At 44.8% G+C, this 20,901-nt stretch overlaps 1 long non-coding RNA gene across 1 annotated transcript; it reads right to left on the minus strand.

The window, feature by feature from the left end:
• Positions 1-552: 552 nt before the first annotated feature.
• LOC311117769 lies at positions 553-20,647 on the minus strand. Its single transcript, XR_014611714.1, has 9 exons — positions 20,490-20,647; positions 19,698-19,797; positions 19,195-19,310; positions 19,001-19,071; positions 18,837-18,886; positions 18,688-18,756; positions 18,324-18,478; positions 15,509-15,670; positions 553-1,366 (listed from the first exon to the last, which is right to left on the minus strand). It is a non-coding gene; the product is annotated as an uncharacterized lncRNA (long non-coding RNA).
• Positions 20,648-20,901: the final 254 nt, after the last annotated feature.

The following is a 20,901-nucleotide window of genomic DNA, read 5'->3' on the forward strand; positions in this document are numbered from 1 at the left end:
GTAGTGCACTATATAGGGAACAGGATGCCGTTTGGGATGCAGTCAGTGGGACTGATCAGGCCACTCGGTCAGTGCTGTTGATTGAGGACTGATAGAGATGTAATTGGACTGGCTCCATGTGCCAAATGAAGCAGCAAAAGCCATCAGAGTACTCATCATCTGGGGTCTCCTGACATGCACCGAACAAAACCTCTGATAGGCTACTCTAGATTCTAGAACACATCATCAGGAAGCGCTGCCATGGTGATTGAGACAGTATTTGACCTCAAATGGCTTTTGAGACTGGCAGATTTTTTTTTTTTTAAGTTTAAATGTTCTATTATTTTCGGACAGCTGAAAAACTTTAGTGTTGATATTTCTCTACTCTGTTTTTGACAGGAAACTCATGCAGTATAATTTGAATTTTTTTTATCTTATCAACACAGGCATTCTCTGACAGTCTACTACATTAGTCTTTTTCTTCTATTATTTTTTTATAGAAGCTCTTATCAAGAGTGAACACATTCAATAACAAAGCAAGGGCAAAAAAAGTGACAACAGTGAAAATTATATAACTGTTAAATATTTTATTCCATGAAACCAAAACAGCTTTCAGAGCAGATGAAAGGGATTTTAACTGAAATCTTAAGTCCAAAAGTAACATTTGTTCTAAATAAAAACAAAACAGGAAAACATGGGATAGGATTAACAGAAGGTTTAAAAAGAAATTTATGCAACACTATTATTCCATTTCCTGCCCTTTAAAACAGTGATTTTAAAACATCTGTTCAGAGAGAGAGAGAGAGAGAGAAAGGACTTTCCCCACTGACTTGCCCATTTATAGGGTGCTTCCTCCTCACCTTACAGGGAACACGACGAATTAAAACCAGGAAGTTAAACAGCCTCCTAGTTCTCGCACGAAGCTGGAGGAGACTCTTACAAAGTATTCCCGAACTACGGCTTAGTGACCGAGGACGCACAGACCACTGGTCCGTCAAGGTGAGTTTAGGCTCTCATGCTGTACTCACTCTGGGTAGAAGCGACTCTTTCATGCACAGATCTAGGATCAGCTTATCCCCAAACCTGACCTATTCACTCCGCCCTCTGATACCACAAGCATACCCAAAACAAGAGTGGTTCATGTTTTGAACATGTATTGTCGTTCATGTATTGAACATGTATTGTCGTTCATGTATTCTGCTGTGTCTCCAAAGTAGCAATCATGTACTAGTAACAAATAAATATATTTTTGTCTTGGTAAAAACAATGATACTAAAACAGGTTTTCATTCCCAAGTCCGTCTACAGACACCCCTCCAGGTGTTTCACAATATACGGTCCCTCCAGCTCATAATCCATCTTCCTGTAGTAGTTCCTAGTTCCCACACCTGAAACACAGAAGTTTGATCAAGTTTGACAAAGACATGGGTTTGATGGGACATTTGATCAAACAATCCAGTCCCTCTACAAAGCACCAACTGCCTGTGTGCGTGTTAATGAATATCGTACAGGGTGGTTTCCCCACACTCTTGGGTGTAAAATCAATCAAGCAATCAAATGTATTTATAAAGCCCTTTTTACATCAGCAGATGTCAGAAAGTGCTTATACAGAAACCCAGCCTAAAAACCAAAACAGCAAGCAGTAGAGATGTAGAAGCTCCCCCCAAGAACTCTACAAGCTGAAACTAGGAGATGCTTCGTCACTGACTCTGTTTGCTATGTTCATTCATGATTTGCCAAAGAAATTAAAACAGTTGAATATTGGAGTAAGACATGACGATGTATCCTTTTATTATGCTGATGATATAATTTTGATGGCAGAAACTGAACAAGACCTCCAGAACATCTTGTTATGTGCAGTCAATTTGGTGTAAAAGATGGGAGACTCGTGATCAACCAGACAAAAACACCCGATAACAACCAGCTACTAAGATACATGTTTTTTCAGTTTTGTTTTGATGAAGAATTTATTGCGTTCACTAGCAATTATAAATATTTGGGTCTTTTTATTGATGAACATATGACCGTTCTGTACTGCACATCTGCCCTGGCCGACTCAGCAAGTAGAGCTTTTGGGGGAGTTATAGGAAAAACAAAAAACACTAAAAGATACTGTTTATGCCACCTATTCCAAACTGGATCAGACGTGCGTGTGTCCTGTTCTGGAGTATTCAGCAGGAGTGTGGGGTGCTAAGAGGTCTCTCAAAAAACAAACACGTCCATAACAGAGTAGTACGTTATTTCTTTAGGTATTCACAAGTTTGCACCTATACTGGCAATAAACTGGGGACATGGGCTGGGAACCCTGTGAGGTGAGATGGAAGGCGTGTATGGTGAGACTTTGGAATAGCCTGTTGGATAGGCCAACTGCCAGAATAGACTGTTGGATAGGCCAACTGCCAGAATAGACTGTTGGATAGGCCAACTGCCAGAATAGACTGTTGGATAGGCCAACTGCCAGAATAGACTGTTGGATAGGCCAACTGCCAGAATAGACTGTTGGATATGCCAACTGCCAGAATAGACTGTTGGATAGGCCAACTGCCAGAATAGACTGTTGGATAGGCCAACTGCCAGAATAGACTGTTGGATAGGCCAACTGCCAGAATAGACTGTTGGATAGGCCAACTGCCAGAATAGACTGTTGGATAGGCCAACTGCCAGAATAGACTGTTGGATAGGCCAACTGCCAGAATAGACTGTTGGATAGGCCAACTGCCAGAATAGACTGTTGGATAGGCCAACTGCCAGAATAGACTGTTGGATAGGCCAACTGCCAGAATAGACTGTTGGATATGCCAACTGCCAGAATAGACTGTTGGATATGCCAACTGCCAGAATAGACTGTTGGATAGGCCAACTGACAGAATAGACTGTTGGATAGGCCAACTGCCAGAATAGACTGTTGGATAGGCCAACTGCCAGAATAGACTGTTGGATATGCCAACTGCCAGAATAGACTGTTGGATAGGCCAACTGCCAGAATAGACTGTTGGATAGGCCAACTGCCAGAATAGACTGTTGGATAGGCCAACTGCCAGAATAGACTGTTGGATAGGCCAACTGCCAGAATAGACTGTTGGATAGGCCAACTGCCAGAATAGACTGTTGGATAGGCCAACTGCCAGAATAGACTGTTGGATAGGCCAACTGCCAGAATAGACTGTTGGATAGGCCAACTGCCAGAATAGACTGTTGGATAGGCCAACTGCCAGAATAGACTGTTGGATAGGCCAACTGCCAGAATAGACTGTTGGATAGGCCAACTGCCAGAATAGACTGTTGGATAGGCCAACTGCCAGAATAGACTGTTGGATAGGCCAACTGCCAGAATAGACTGTTGGATAGGCCAACTGCTAGAATAGACTGTTGGATAGGCCAACTGCCAGAATAGACTGTTGGATAGGCCAACTGCCAGAATAGACTGTTGGATAGGCCAACTGCCAGAATAGACTGTTGGATATGCCAACTGCCAGAATAGACTGTTGGATAGGCCAACTGCCAGAATAGACTGTTGGATAGGCCAACTGCCAGAATAGACTGTTGGATAGGCCAACTGCCAGAATAGACTGTTGGATAGGCCAACTGCCAGAATAGACTGTTGGATAGGCCAACTGCCAGAATAGACTGTTGGATAGGCCAACTGCCAGAATAGACTGTTGGATAGGCCAACTGCCAGAATAGACTGTTGGATAGGCCAACTGCCAGAATAGACTGTTGGATATGCCAACTGCCAGAATAGACTGTTGGATAGGCCAACTGCCAGAATAGACTGTTGGATATGCCAACTGCCAGAATAGACTGTTGGATAGGCCAACTGCCAGAATAGACTGTTGGATAGGCCAACTGCCAGAATAGACTGTTGGATAGGCCAACTGACAGATATACCCTGGCATTATGTGGCTGAGGAGACAGACCACCAGATATACCCTGGCATTATGTGGCTGAGGAGACAGACCACCAGATATACCCTGGCATTATGTGGCTGAGGAAACAGACCACCAGATATACCCTGGCATTATGTGGCTGAGGAGACAGACCACCAGATATACCCTGGCATTATGTAGCTGAGGAGACAGACCACCAGATATACCCTGGCATTATGTAGCTGAGGAGACAGACCACCAGATATACCCTGGCATTATGTGGCTGAGGAGACAGACCACCAGATATACCCTGGCATTATGTAGCTGAGGAGACAGACCACCAGATATACCCTGGCATTATGTAGCTGAGGAGACAGACCACCAGATATACCCTGGCATTATGTGGCTGAGGAGACAGACCACCAGATATACCCTGGCATTATGTGGCTGAGGAGACAGACCACCAGATATACCCTGGCATTATGTAGCTGAGGAGACAGACCACCAGATATACCCTGGCATTACGTGGCTGAGGAGACAGACCACCAGATATACCCTGGCATTATGTGGCTGAGGAGACAGACCACCAGATATACCCTGGCATTATGTAGCTGAGGAGACAGACCACCAGATATACCCTGGCATTATGTAGCTGAGGAGACAGACCACCAGATATACCCTGGCATTATGTGGCTGAGCCATGAGGAGACAGACCACCAGATATACCCTGGCATTATGTGGCTGAGGAGACAGACCACCAGATATACCCTGGCATTATGTAGCTGAGGAGACAGACCACCAGATATACCCTGGCATTATGTAGCTGAGGAGACAGACCACCAGATATACCCTGGCATTATGTAGCTGAGGAGACAGACCACCAGATATACCCTGGCATTATGTGGCTGAGGAGACAGACCACCAGATATACCCTGGCATTATGTAGCTGAGGAGACAGACCACCAGATATACCCTGGTATTATGTGGCTGAGGAGACAGACCACCAGATATACCCTGGCATTATGTAGCTGAGGAGACAGACCACCAGATATACCCTGGCATTATGTAGCTGAGCCATGAGGAGAAACTGAAATGTTTTTTTGTCCATTGTGTATTTCTATTTGCGGAATCTTTAGATAAAGCCTGGAATAAAATAAAAAAGTGCTACCTATAACTAAATTAGAAAAATATTTAACTCCTATATAGCAAATGGCACGTATGTATATAGACTGTGTGTAGGTCTGTCTCACACCTGAATTTTCATGGTTCGGGCTAAGCCCCTTAGTTCCAGTGAAGGGAAATCTTAACGCTACAGCATACAATGAAATTCTAGATGATTCTGTGATTCCAACTTTGTGGCAACAGTTTGGGGAAGGCCCTTTACTGTTTCAGCATGACAATGCCCCTTTGCACCAAGCGAGGTCCATACAGAAATGGTTTGTCGAGATCGGTGTGGAAGAACTTGACTGGCCGGCACAGAGCCCTGACCTCAACCCCATCGAACACCTTTGGGATGAATTGGAACGCCGACTACGAGCCAGGCCTAATCGCCCAACATCAGTGCCCGACCTCATTAATGCTCTTGTGGCTGAATGGAAGCAAGTTCCCACAGAAATGTTCCAACATCTAGTGGAAAGCCTTCCCAGAAGAGTGGAGGCTGTTATAGCAGCAAAGGTGGGGACCAACTCCATATTAATGCCCATGATTTTGGAATGAGATGTTCGACGAGCAGCTGTCCACATACTTTTGGTCAGGTAGTGCATTTCACCGTCTCTGGTCATCAATCAAATGTATTTATAAAGCCTTTTTTTTTACATCAGCAGATGTCACAAAAGTGCTATGCAGAAACCCAGCCTAAAACCCCAAACAGCAAGCAATGCAGAAGCACGGTCATAGGAGTAACAACATGAATTGGTGCATGCGGCAGAAATAATGCAGTGTGACATAAGTTTCGCCATCAGCTGGAAGACTGTGTCCTCTTTTCTCAGCGGAGGGAGGGAGAGCGGAGGGAGGGAGAGTCAGGTGAGAGGCAGCCTCACCGCTGCTCCCTCCCTCCCTCCCTCCCTCCCTCCCTCCCCTCAGAGGCCATCAGTCAAAGTTTTAAAAAAAGAAGCGAATTATTACGCTCACTCAGCTGTGCCTCACAAGTAATACAACAAATTATCTACTACCAGTGTGATCATATACATACCATTTAAAAAATATAATTTCTAAACGGTCTGAGAAGAACAACATCGGCAGGGCAACTCAAGCAAAGCCAATATGCAGTGATCATGTATTGGACCTACAGCACAACCTCATTGCTACAGAACTGTTTTTAATTGGTTAATGTTGCATAGGCTTATGTTTTTTAAATTATGTTTTAAAAAAAATATCAGTGGTAGATCTTGGTCTGCATTTTGACTCAGAAAAGGTTGGTGACCACTGCTGTATATACTTTACATAAGGATTTTCCGTTTTTAGATCCTCCCCCCAATTCAATTCAAAAGGGGTTTTATTGGAAACGTGTTTACATTGCCAAAGCAAGTAAACACTTGCTCTCTCTAACACAGTCACACACACACACACACACACAGGAGGGGAAGAGGAGGTGGAAGAGGAGGGAGGAGGGAGGAGGATGGAGGAGAAGGAAAGGGGAGGAGGAGGAGGAGGATGGAGGAGAAGGAAAGGGGAGGAGGGAGGAGGAGGAGGAGGGAGGAGGAAAGGGGAGGAGGAGGAGGAGGGAGGAGGAGGAGGGAGGAGGAAAGGGGAAGCAGGTTGGAGAGCTGATAAAGAACAAGAGCTCCCAGTGACGCAGGTGTGTGTGTGTGTCTGTGTGTGTGTGTGTGTGTGTGTGTGTGTCAGTACGATAGATAGGAGAACATGAGCTCCCAGTGACGCAGGTGTGTGTCAGTACGATAGGAGAACAGGACAGAGACTCGGAGACCATTGGCCAAATACACCATCTCCTGCTCTCACACACACCGACACGCACCGATTACTATCACTATGATTGCACACGGTGTGAGAGCTATTCTTAACGGGATACTTCAGGATTTTGGTAATGAAGCCCTTTATCTACTTCCCCAGAGTCAGATGAACTCGTGGATACCATTTTTATGCTAGTTAGCATTGGTTCGCTAAACTACCTCTAATTTCTTTCATTCTGGATGCAGAGACATAAAAAGGGTATTCATGAGTTAATCTGACTCTGGGGAGGTAGATAAAGGGCTTCAATACAAACATCCTGAAATACCCCTTTAAGGCCTCTTTACTGGGATACAGGACCCAGAGTATCTGATAGTAGGTCGGGTAATGCCTGATAGAAGGTTGGGTTATGCCTGATAGTAGGTTGGGTAAATATTGTAAAGTGGTTATCCCACTGGCTATAGGGTGAATGCACCAATTTGTAAGTCGCTCTGGATAAGAGCGTCTGCTAAATGACGTAAATGTAAATGTAATGCCTGATAGAAGGTTGGGTAATGCCTGATAGTAGGTTGGGTAATGCCTGATAGTAGGTTGGGTAATGCCTGATAGTAGGTTGGGTAATGCCTGATAGTAGGTTGGGTAATGCCTGATAGTAGGTTGGGTTTCTTCCTAGGTTTTCGCCTTTCTAGGGAGTTTTTCCTAGCCACCGTGCTTCTACACCTGCATTACTAGCTGTTTGGGGTTTTAGGCTGGGTTTCTGTACAGCACTTCGAGATATTAGCTGATGTAAGAAGGGCTATATAAAATAAAATTGATTGATTGATTGGGTAATGCCTGATAGAAGGTTGGGTAATGCCTGATAGTAGGTTGGGTAATGCCTGATAGTAGGTTGGATAATGTCTGATAGAAGAACGGATAATGTCTGATAGAAGGTCGGGTAACGTCTGATAGTAGGTTGGTTAATGTCTGATAGAAGGTTGGGTAATGCCTGATAGTAGGTCGGGTAACGTCTGATAGTAGGTTGGGTAATGCCTGATAGTAGGTTGGGTAATGCCTGATAGTAGGTTGGGTAATGCCTGATAGTAGGTTGGGTAATGCCTGATAGTAGGTTGGATAATGTCTGATAGAAGAACGGATAATGTCTGATAGTAGGTCGGGTAACGTCTGATAGTAGGTTGGGTAATGTCTGGTCGGGTAACGTCTGATAGTAGGTCAGGTAACGTCTGATAGTAGGTTGGGTAACGTCTGATAGTAGGTTGGGTAATGTCTGGTCGGGTAACGTCTGATAGTAGGTTGGGTAATGTCTGGTTGGGTAACGTCTGATAGTAGGTCGGGTAACGTCTGATAGTAGGTCGGGTAATGCCTGATAGTAGGTCGGGTAATGTCTGGTCGGGTAACGTCTGATAGTAGGTTAGGTAACGTCTGATAGTAGGTCGGATAATGTCTGATAGAAGGTCGGGTAATGCCTGATAGTAGGTCTGGTAACGTCTGATAGTAGGTCGGGTAACGTCTGATAGTAGGTCGGATAATGTCTGATAGTAGGTCGGGTAACGTCTGATAGTAAGTCGGGTAACGTCTGATAGTAGGTCGGATAATGTCTGATAGAAGGTTGGATTCAATTTGTAAGTCGCTCTGGATAAGAGCGTCTGCTAAATGACGTAAATGTAAATGTAAATATAATGTCTGATAGTAGGTCGGGTAACGTCTGATAGTAAGTCGGGTAACGTCTGATAGTAAGTCGGGTAACGTCTGATAGTAGGTCGGATAATGTCTGATAGAAGGTTGGGTAATGTCTGATAGTAGGTAGGGTAACGTCTGATAGTAGGTTGGGTAACGTCTGATAGAAGGTCGGGTAATGCCTGATAGTAGGTCTGGTAATGTCTGATAGTAGGTTGGGTAATGTCTGGTCGGGTAACGTCGGGTAACGTCTGATAGTAGGTTGGGTAACATCTGATAGTAGGTTGGGTAATGTCTGAAAGTAGGTTGGGTAACGTCTGATAGTAGGTTGGGTAATGTCTGGTCGGGTAACGTCTGATAGTAGGTCGGGTAACGTCTGATAGTAAGTCGGATAATGTCTGATAGAAGGTTGGGTAATGTCTGATAGTAGGTTGGGTAACGTCTGATAGTAGGTTGGGTAATGTCTGAAAGTAGGTTGGGTAACGTCTGATAGTAAGTCGGGTAACGTCTGATAGTAGGTTGGGTAACGTCTGATAGAAGGTCGGGTAATGCCTGATAGTAGGTTGGATTAAATTTGTAAGTCGCTCTGGATAAGAGCGTCTGCTAAATGACGTAAATGTAAATGTAATGTCTGATAGTAGGTCGGGTAACGTCTGGTCGGGTAACGTCTGATAGTAGGTCGGGTAACGTCTGATAGTAAGTCGGGTAACGTCTGATAGTAGGTCGGATAATGTCTGATAGTAGGTCGGATAATGTCTGATAGAAGGTTGGATTCAATTTGTAAGTCGCTCTGGATAAGAGCGTCTGCTAAATGACGTAAATGTAAATGTAAATGTAACGTCTGATAGTAGGTCGGGTAACGTCTGATAGTAGGTCGGGTAACGTCTGATAGTAGGTCGGGTAACGTCTGATAGTAGGTCGGGTAACGTCTGATAGTAGGTTGGGTAATGTCTGGTCGGGTAACGTCTGATAGTAGGTTGGGTAATGCCTGATAGTAGGTTGGGTAACGTCTGATAGTAGGTCGGGTAACGTCTGATAGTAGGTCGGGTAACGTCTGATAGTAGGTCGGGTAACGTCTGATAGTAGGTCGGGTAACGTCTGATAGTAGGTCGGATAATGTCTGATAGTAGGTTGGGTAACGTCTGATAGTAGGTTGGGTAACGTCTGATAGTAGGTCGGGTAACGTCTGATAGTAGGTCGGATAATGTCTGATAGTAGGTTGGGTAACGTCTGATAGTAGGTCGGGTAACGTCTGATAGTAGGTTGGGTAACGTCTGATAGTAGGTTGGGTAACGTCTGATAGTAGGTCGGGTAACGTCTGATAGTAGGTCTGGTAACGTCTGATAGTAGGTTGGGTAATGTCTGGTCGGGTAACGTCTGATAGTAGGTCGGGTAACGTCTGATAGTAGGTCTGGTAACGTCTGATAGTAGGTTGGGTAATGTCTGGTCGGGTAACGTCTGATAGTAGGTCGGGTAACGTCTGATAGTAGGTCGGGTAACGTCTGATAGAATGTCTGGACCAGTTAGAGGGATGCACCTTATCTGGGCCTGTATTCATAAAGCGTCTTAGAGAAGGAGTGCTGATCTTAACAACAACACAGAGTTACATATGGGGTAAACAAAACATAAAGTCAAAAATACAACAGAAAATATATATACAGTGTGTGCAAATGTAGCAAGTTATGGAGGTAATGCAATAAATAGGCTATAGTGCAAAATAATTACAATTAGTATTAACACTGGAATGATAGATGTGCAATAGATGATGTGCAAATAGAGATACTGGGGTGCAAATGAGAAAAATAAATAACAATATAGGGATGAGGTAGTTGGGTGGGCTAATTTCAGATGGGCTGTGTACAGGTGCAGTGATCGGTAAGGTGCTCTGACAACAGATGCTTAAAGTTAGTGAGGGAGATAAGAGTCTCCAGCTTCAGAGATTTTTGCAATTCGTTCCAGTCATTGGCAGCAGAGAACTGGAAGGAATGGCGGCCAAAGGAGGTGTTGGCTTTGGGGATGACCAGTGAGATATACCTGCTGGAGCGCATACTACGGGTGGGTGTTGCTATTGTGACCAATGAGCTAAGATAAGGCGGGGATTTGCCTAGCAGTGATTTATAGATGGCCTGGAGCCAGTGGGTTTGACGACGAACATGTAATGAGGACCAGCCAACAAGAGCGTACAGGTCACAGTGGTGGGTAGTGTATGGGGCTTTGGAGACAAAACGGATGGCACTGTGATAGACTACATCCAATTTGCTGAGTAGAGTGTTGGAGGCTATTTTGTAAATGACATCGCCGAAGTCAAGGATCGGTAGGATAGTCAGTTTTACGAGGGCATGTTTGGCAGCATGAGTGAAGGAGGCTTTGTTGCGAAATAGGAAGCTGATTCTGGATTTAACTTTGGATTGGAGAGTCTTAATGTGAGTCTGGAAGGAGAGTTTACAGTCTAACCAGACACCTAGGTATTTGTAGTTGTCCACATACTCTAGGTCAGACCCGTCGAGAGTAGTGATTCTAGTCGGGTGGGCAGGTGCCAGCAGCGTTCGATTGAAGAGCATGCATTTAGTTTTACTAGTGTTTAAGAGCAGTTGGAGGCTACTGAAGGAGTGTTATATGGCATTGAAGCTCGTTTGGAGGTTTGTTAACACAGTGTCCAATGAAGGGCGAGATGTATACAAAATGGTGTCGTCTGCGTAGAGGTGGATCTGAGAGTCACCAGCAGCAAGAGCGACATCATTGATATACACAGAGAAAAGAGTCGGTCCAAGAATTGAACCCTGTGGCACCCCCATAGAGACTGCCATAGGTCCAGACAACAGGCCCTCCGATTTGACACATTGAACTCTATCTGAGAAGTAGTTGGTGAACCAGGCGAGGCAGTCATTTGAGAAACCAATGCTATTTAGTCTGCCAATAAGAACCTTAATTCACACCATGCAGATGTTGCCCTTCTGGGTATCCCTGAGCGACCCTTCACCTAGGAGTCTGGTCTCACTGAGAACAGCGATGTCGATGTTATATCGCTTCAGCTCTGCTGCGATGAGTGCTCTCCTTCGTTCGGGCCTGTCCAAGTCCAAGAGATGTTCCACATTTATTTTTATTTAGTTTGCGACCGCTGAAGCAGAATGTCCTGATCAATGGCAATGTTTAGGCCACCTTTTCTAGGCCTTTTCCCAGCTGGGATGAGCAGTGTGGTTCCTAAATAGGACTGCTCAGACATACAGGGGTCTTCCGGGAGTACCTGCCACTCAAATCCCAGCTGTTGACGACCAATAGCCCTGTGCCACTACCGTACAGGGGCTTGGCTAGGAGCCAGCCCTGTGCCACTACCGTACAGGGGCTTGGCTAGGAGACAGCCCTGTGCCACTACCGTACAGGGGCTTGGCTAGGAGACAGCCCTGTGCCACTACCGTACAGGGGCTTGGCTAGGAGCCAGCCCTGTGCCACTACCGTACAGGGGCTTGGCTAGGAGCCAGCCCTGTGCCACTACCGTACAGGGGCTTGGCTAGGAGCCAGCCCTGTGCCACTACCGTACAGGGGCTTGGCTAGGAGCCAGCCCTGTGCCACTACCGTACAGGGGCTTGGCTAGGAGCCAGCCCTGTGCCACTACCGTACAGGGGCTTGGCTAGGAGACAGCCCTGTGTCACTACCGTACAGGGGCTTGGCTAGGAGCCAGCCCTGCCCGTTACCAAGCATCCCGTTGCCAGTAGACTTTAAATTGTGCAGGAAAGTCTAGGTGGAACTCGCTGAAGAGCAGTAGTGGATACCTTCGTGATTAAATTATTTAGAGGGACGTGGGGGATACGCTTGTCCCAACATCACTTCTCCGCTGTTGGAAAATCGGCTACTCCGGTGGTAAGGGAAAAAAATAAATCAAAAATGACCAGTACCTCCCCACAGCTTTAGCCTGCCGCCCAGTTCGCGTGTTGCCACGAGGAGGCTCGGCAGGAGTCTTGGCGAAGGAGAGGCTGTGTAATGTCAGTATGAAAAATGTATGCACTCACTAACTGTAAGTCTCTCTGGATAAGAGCGTCTGCTAAATGAATAAAACATTTTAAAAATTTAAAAAAGGCAAGGCTTACGCACAGAGCTGCTTCCCAGTTTACCACAAGGACTAGCCAGCGGCAACGAGCTGTAGGCGAGAGGGTTGAAGTAGGCACCTTCCCTCCAACTACTGCACCACCGCACCAGACGCATCACAACACCCTGCCTGCACACACACGCACGCACACACATACATACATACACACACACACACGCACGCACACGCACACGCACACAAACACACGCGCGCGCACACACGCACACGCACGCACACACACACACGCACATACATACACACATACACATACACATACATACACACACACGCACGCGCAGAGCCTAGCATTGGGTTAGTAGTGAAGCCGGAGCAGATTGTCTGGCCTGACTAAAAGTATCACACCAGCCAGTAATGAACCAATAAACCCACGCTATTCTCTCTAGTCATTTCACCACTTCTCCTCTGTAATGTGAAGCTATGAGTCACCGCAGGCTGACTGGCTGGCAGGATGACTACCCGGGTCATAAAAGAACTGAGACAGATCGTGCGTTCCAAATGGCACCCTATTCCTATGTAGGGCCCATAGGGGTCTGGTTAAAGTAGAGCACTAATTAGGGAATAGGGTGTCATTTGGGACGAAGCCCGAGAGAGAGATGGAGAACCACGGCAGTGGGTTGGGTCCAGTCAGCATGCGGTGTAACCCAACTACCACACATTAAACAGTGGGTTGGGTCCAGTCAGCATGCGGTGTAACCCAACTACCACACATTAAACAGTGGGTTGGGTCCAGTCAGCATGCGGTGTAACCTAGCTACCAGGGTTGGGCGATGTCTGGAATGACACATCGTCCCGCCCAAAACATCGTTGATATACGATTGTATCATCTTTTTATTTTTTTTATTTTTTCGGGGCAGGGGAAGCGTGTCGTTAAACGATCTGTAATGCAGCATGGGGTCACGCACAAACAACCGATTTAAAGTCTAATCATTAGACTACATTGTGATGATTTATCTTAACAATATTGTATTTTCTTGTGTGCAAATAAATAAATATTAAATAAATATAAAAGCAATCATATGGCGATATGTGGTACCGAACCAAACGTTGTAGGCCTAACAGTGTGATACGAGACCCTTTCAAATGGTGATTTTTGACAATTTCAACTGAGATCGAGTGCGCATGTTCATCACAGAAGACATCACTGGGCAGTCTTCTTGGGAGAGCTAAGCAAACAGTAACAGTCAGCGCGCAACAGCCGCCCAGCGCAGAGTTCACTTCTTAGCTACAGGAAGATGTCATCAGAGGAGACGATGACTGGCATGGTGGAGAGGGAATGAGGGTCGCTTTCCGCCCTCAAATACCTCTGCATCTGTGCAAAAAGGCATTCTGTCTGAAGGTGTTTTCAGTAGGCCTACAGCAGGCCATATTGTTACCCCACTCCACAGTCTATTAAAGCCAGAACAGGTGAACATGCTTGTGTTCCTTGCCAGAAACCTTTAGGTAGGATAATATATAATGAGATGACTGTAAGTCGCTTTGGATAAAAGCGTCTGCTAAATGGCATATTATATTATTATTATGAAAACAGAAATAGTCTGAATGGTTCTTCATTGCACTTTTTATTTCTTTAAAATTTTCAAAGCCTGTATTCACAGCTGCGGTAGCCTAGCGGTTAAGTACGATGGGCCAGTAAGCGAAATGTCGCTGGTTCGAATCCCAGAGCTGACTAGGTGAAAAATCTGTTGATGTTCCCTTGAGCAAGGCACTTCATCTTAAATTGCTCCTGTAAGTCACTCTGGATAAGAGCGTCTGCTAAATGATTAAAAATGTAAAATGCGTCTTACTCAAAATAAAATGTAGCCTAGGCTAAAACATGCTGGGTGCCTTAAAATACTTATTTGCACTGTAATTGATTTGGTAAATTTCGTACTTATTTTGTTCACTTAATTTATTTAGTAATTTGTAGCCTATTCAAAAGTGGGTTATTCTTTTTATAGGCAACACATTTATTTTTTGTTCCCGCTTGTCGAAAGCGCTGCTGTGGGAGCTTCTGGAATGCCCGTTGCGCAATTCAAAGACATGAATAAACACTTCCACAATTATATAAATATCTGTTTTGTTTAACTTGTACAAGTAACGTTTACTGCAAATTTGATTGAACTACATGTTTATTTAGTGTAGGCCTATATTATTGGCTGTTTGGTGTACAAGGAGGGGTTTTATTTAGTGTAGGCCTATATTATTGGCCGTTTGGTGTACAAGGAGGGGTTTTATTTAGTGTAGGCCTATATTATTGGCCGTTTGGTGTGCAAGGAGGGGTTTTATTTAGTGTAGGCCTATATTATTGGCTGTTTGGTGTGCAAGGAGGGGTTTTATTTAGTGTAGGCCTATATTATTGGCCGTTTGGTGTACAATGAGGGGTTTTATTTAGTGTAGGCCTATATTATTGGCCGTTTGGTGTACAATGAGGGGTTTTCCGGCAGCACACTTAGTTTTTCCGAAAGCTTTGGTCAGGTGGAGGCCAGAAACTTATAAGATTTGTTTAAACTTCCCATTCAGTTATTCTCTCTCATTATTACCATATCATGTTTTCATTTAGGCTATTCACAAACATAAAACTTTCTGAAATAGAACTCAGTTACTGGCCTCCATTTGATTCATTTGAAAGTTGATCATGAAAGATATGTTTAGACCAACAAGTCACATTTAAATAATAAATAAATAAAATTGGGACAAAAAGGGAATTTAAGCTTTTAAAACACGCCACACAACGGAGTGTCCGCTGCGAAAGGCCCATGATCATCTGACATCGGAGAGGTGAGCGAGAGAAATGTTACACCATGTAAATCTATAAAGAACACTGACAAATGACTAAGACAAGTGACATATCACTAGCAGTCGCTATAACGACTACATTCAAAATCCCCCCTGACCCTTAACCCCTGCCCTGTTGGTGTCTCGTACTACATCCTCGTAGGCTCTCTGAACCCCTATCTCACACCCACAAACGAATGACCTCTGACTGACACACTCACCTGTTGGTATCCCGTGCTACGTCCTCGTAGACACTCTGAACCCCTATCTCCAGCCGGGTACAGCCGTACCCCAGCATGTCACTGAGGTGTCTCTTCAGACAGTAGTCAGGACGCGTCTCCATGGTGATGCCAACACACTTGGGGTTACTGCGTTCTGAGTACCTAGACAGGAAAGGAGAGGGAGGAGTTAGTTGTCAGTAACAGGCCGCTGATTCCAAAGAACAAGAATGACATTCTAGTCCGATGGCTGATAGGGTCAGATTGAGGTTATGGGTCATCTATCCAGCCCCCTGCCCCAACCTCTGTGTATGTATGCATGCGTCTGTCTTTCGGAGGGGTTGGAATAAAGCGGAACCCGAATTTCTTTTGGACCATGTGTACAAATTGGACAATAAAATAATCTTAAAATCTCTTAATCTTATTAGATCTGTGCTTATATTAGGGGCAACTCAAGCGCAACTACTTGGACAACCCACTCCAAGTCACTGGCAGGAAAATGTGAGGGACAAGGAGAGCAGATTGAGGATGTATTGAAACTGTGAGGAACAAGGAGAGCAGATTGAGGATGTATTGAAACTGTGAGGAACAAGGAGAGCAGATTGAGGATGTATTGAAACTGTGAGGAACAAGGAGAGCAGATTGAGGATGTATTGAAACTGTGAGGAACAAGGAGAGCAGATTGAGGATGTATTGAAACTGTGAGGAACAAGGAGAGCAGATTGAGGATGTATTGAAACTGTGAGGAACAAGGAGAGCAGATTGAGGATGTATTGAAACTGTGAGGAACAAGGAGAGCAGATTGAGGATGTATTGAAACTGTGAGGAACAAGGAGAGCAGATTGAGGATGTATTGAAACTGTGAGGAACAAGGAGAGCAGATTGAGGATGTATTGAAACTGTGAGGGACAAGGAGAGCAGATTGAGGATGTATTGAAACTGTGAGGGACAAGGAGAGCAGATTGAGGATGTATTGAAACTGCAGGGACAAGGAGAGCAGATTCACGTTGAATTGAGCTGAGATTAGACATCATCTACCTCATCAGTCTGTCTGTCATTCTCTCCACTTGGACAGGTTTGCTCATCATCATCTAGACCAGTCATCTCAGCTCATATTCCTACAAACTATTACTGGGAACGAAATGTCCATTCTAACAGTCTGATGTCTGATTTAAAGACAATCACAGGAGTAATTGCCCCAGAGAACACATCAGATTGGCGGAAATTAGTCAATAAAAATGCTATTATTTGGATGATTATCCGCAGGTCACACGCAGAGGCTTTTCTCATCAAGCGAACAAAAGGCACAGTGGGACTCGGAGAAGCGTGATTGCCACAGGCAGACACACACGCACACACACACACACACGCACACACACACACACACACACACACACACACACACACGCACACACACACACACACACACACACACACACGCTTACACACACACACAGCAGTGATAAGGGCCTCCCACGTCTCAGCCTGATTAGCTGCCGTAACAATTACTGTAATCGTGTCTTAACGAACCTGCTGATAACACCACTGGATGAGCAATACATGAGAACACACACACATGTCTTATCGGCCACCAGGGAGTAAATACCCTGACTAACAAGCCCTCAGGGTCCATCTCTCCACTCCTTTATCACATCCCTCCATATTCTATTCATCTCCCAGACGACACGCTAAACTTCTCCCTCCTGTGAAGGGCCACAGCAGTCAGTCATGTTGGAGCTCCCAAAGATGGGACACTTTATAATCCCTCTCCATAACAACTAAACAAATACCAGGTGAAATGTGCACTACTTCCAGGTCTTCATTTGTCAGATAGGTTAATAAGGATATTTGCTGAGAAAATGTCTACAGCAAGGACGTGCAACTGGAAGGCCCTCGGATTGATTTTGTTAGTCAGTGTCACTCAGATTTCATATTAAAAAACTGTAAACATTTCTCTCCACCTTATGGCAAAATTAGTAGAATTGCAGAAAACTTGCTTTAAAACTGTAAAGTTTCTCTACACGCCATAGCAAAATGTGTAGAATTGCGAGCAACTGTGGCCCCTCATAATGAGTTCCGATTTCTTGTGGCCCCTACCTCAATTAAAGTTGCCCGTCCCTGGTCAACAGCGTTTGCTAGATCTCAAGACACAGAGAACATTGCCATCTCATGGAACAAACTGACCATCACACTCCTTCAGACAGGACCCATTTCACAACCAGAGGGAGCAAAGATTCCTCCAAAACAATAGGAGACATATGGTCGGGCCTAATTCAGGGCTCCTGGGGAGATACCCTCCTGTAGGTTTTAATTCCAACCCTGTTCCTGGAGAGCTACCCTCCTGTAGGTTTTAATTCCAACCCTGTTCCTGGAGAGATACCGTCCTGTAGGTTTTCACTCCAACCCTAATCTAGCACACCTGATTCTAATAATTAGCAGGTTGATAAGCTGAATCAGGTTAGTTACAACTGGGATTGAAACGAAACCCTACAGGAGGGTAGCTCGCCAGGAACAGGGTTGGAATTCAAACCTACAGGAGGGTAGCTCTCCAGGAACAGGGTTGGAATTCAAACCTACAGGAGGGTAGCTCAGCTACGTTGTTAGAGGTGTGTCCTGACGGGGTGGGGGTGGGGGTGGGTTAGTAGTAGTGGTCCTCTGTAGCTCAGCTGGTAGAGCACGGCGCTTGTAACGCCAAGGTAGTGGGTTCCATCCCCGGGACCACCCATACACAAATATGTATGCACGCGTGACTGTAAGTCGCTTTGGATAAAAGCGTCTGCTAAATGGCATGTTATTATTATTATTATTATAGTATTACCTGATGGCCTCAGCTACGTTGTTAGAGGTGTGTCCTGACAGGGCGTCATGGAGGTTCCTGATGAAGTGGTCTCAATACTCCTCAGCCAGGGCCATGAAGGTCCCTCCCATCACTATGAACTCCACCTGGTCCACACTGTGGCCCAGCTGCTTCAACTGGACAGGAAAACATATGTTCAGTGATGTATAGGGCCTCCTCTCAGAACAGGGGCAAAGCCAAAAGTTGGTTACCTTGCTACACATGTAGTGCAGCGGTGAATGACGTGACTTCCCATATTTCTAATGTGAATTATTATTATTATTACTATTATCATCTGGTAAAAAAATTATAGTGGGGTACTGCACTGTGTGTGTGTGTCACTGACCTGTTCCACTCGATGTCTGGTCTGCAGATGGGGATCATAACGCGCTCTGGTGGCTCTCATAGGTGTCGGCTGACAGAGAGAAAGAACACTAGACTTTTAGACAACACACAGAGATGTTGAGGTTCTGGACTACAGTAGCGTTGATTTACCTCGTAGCCAGTGTAAGACTGCGTCTGAGTCTGGCCCGCCTGGACACTATCTGTCACGGCAGAAAACAAATTGGTTCCTCTTTATAATCAATACAACATTATGATCAGAATTCTTCTAGTTTTACCGTCTTAAGCGAGAAGTTGATCTGTTACTATGCACTCACACACAGATGTTTCCAGTGAAGCTGATGTGAGGGCAGCGATGGGGTTTGCACATCACAGCAACTACTGCAATCTGGACAAAGAGACACAAGCACACGTGTCTCGTCAGAAACTTTAAAAAAGGGTCATTTTTTTTATTGCTTGTCCATTTGAAGCTGACAGACAGACCCTCAAACACACACACACAGGTACGTACCCCGCTGGCAGTGCAGATAGGCTTGGTCTTGAGTTTAGGCACCAGGGCACGTCGGTAGTGGGGTGGAACAGCAGCTATGACGTCTACTAGCCTGGGCAGAGCACTTGGTCTTCACCCTGATGACGAAGTGTAAAGGAGTGTTAGAGGTTAGTGCGGGTCCATTCAGGGGTGTATTCATTAGTGCACTGCGTAGTAAACCGTAGCAAAATGTTTTGCAACTGAACTGAAAATACAAGTTTATATATTGGACAAATTCTGATTGGTCCCTCCCTATTTCGTCCCGTTGGCTCAGATTATCATTCCACACAACACAAGGTTTCCCAAATGATGGTTGCAGCCAAGTTCGTTTGAGAATAAGACGGGTTTCTGGCAAGAAATAATGCTTTGTTTACTTGGTGGGTCACAAGACACTTACCTTCGGGCTTTAGCTAGGTGGCAGTCCATGGAGAGCTGTAGGTTAGGGTTAGGTTAGGGTTAGGGTTAGGTTAGGGTTAGGTTCTTACTTGTTGAAGTTGATGTATTTTCCCTGTTCATGCGCCTCGACCAGCTGATTGATGACATCAGCAATGGCCTTCATCATTAACTCTGCACGGCTCAGATCACCTGGCAAAGTAGTCAGGCAACATTAGCTAAATGAACACAGCTACCAGTACCTAGCCGACTAAACTCAACTCCACGATATACAACCAAGCATGCCCTGACTATGAACATGGTATATTCTGAATCAGGGGTAGATGGACAAAAATCCACAGCTTTTGTTAATTAGACATTTTCACTTTTTCCCCCCCTTCTGCTTTTAATCTTCAATAGCTCTTAGACAAAGCATGCCATGACTATGAAGATTATATACAGTGTGAGCTCCAAAAGTAAATCGGGACAGTCACCACGTTTCCACCCACAGTTTTTATACGAGTAAAGTCATATCGTATAAAATAAATAAATAATGACAGCTGTGATGGTCATGGCATGCTTGGTTCAATAGCTATTGACGAGAGAACCGAATATCCAAAATAAACCTAATTTTACCTAGGTCGCGTTTGGTCGTCTAATAACTACCTAGCTAGCTTCATAGATACTCAACCCATCTCAAGCATATTCACTTTTTATTAGTCAATTTAGCCTACATAAATGGAGACAGAGTTGTTTATAGAGAAATGCCGTTTTGCCAAGCTATCTGGAGCTATCTTAGCAGGCTGGCTAGCTAGCTAGCTAGCCGACGAGTCACCTCAACTCCTAGCTAACCAAGCAGAAAAAGAACCATTTCGGAACTGTAGGGCATAGTTCCACAGACGTACTCTTTTTATTTTGCTTCCCCAATATCTTCAGTTACGTTGACACGGTGAATTCACAATATGAAACGTGTTATAAACTGGCTACAATAACTAGTAGAAAGCAGAGCACTTTCAACTTTGTAAACAACACTACGCGTTCACGACTCCTGCCGTCCGAGCCTGAAAACGGTCGTAAAATAACGTAAAAACACAGCGCTTCTTTTTATTCCGAGAAGTTCCCTGTCCATAATAAAATAATGTAAAATGTTGGACGTTGTCTCAATTGAAATGGCCATTTGAAAAATGCATCATACGTCAATAATTCTAATATTTTCCATACATTTTTACTATAAAAAAGACAGTATATGTATATTTTCTGATACACATTTAAAAAAATACAGATCTACAATAAATCAGTATACTCTTCAACAGTTTA

Source organism: Coregonus lavaretus (assembly GCF_964263955.1).
Source record: "Coregonus lavaretus genome assembly, contig: HAP1_SCAFFOLD_3395, whole genome shotgun sequence".
Taxonomy (NCBI): Eukaryota; Metazoa; Chordata; class Actinopteri; order Salmoniformes; family Salmonidae; genus Coregonus; species Coregonus lavaretus.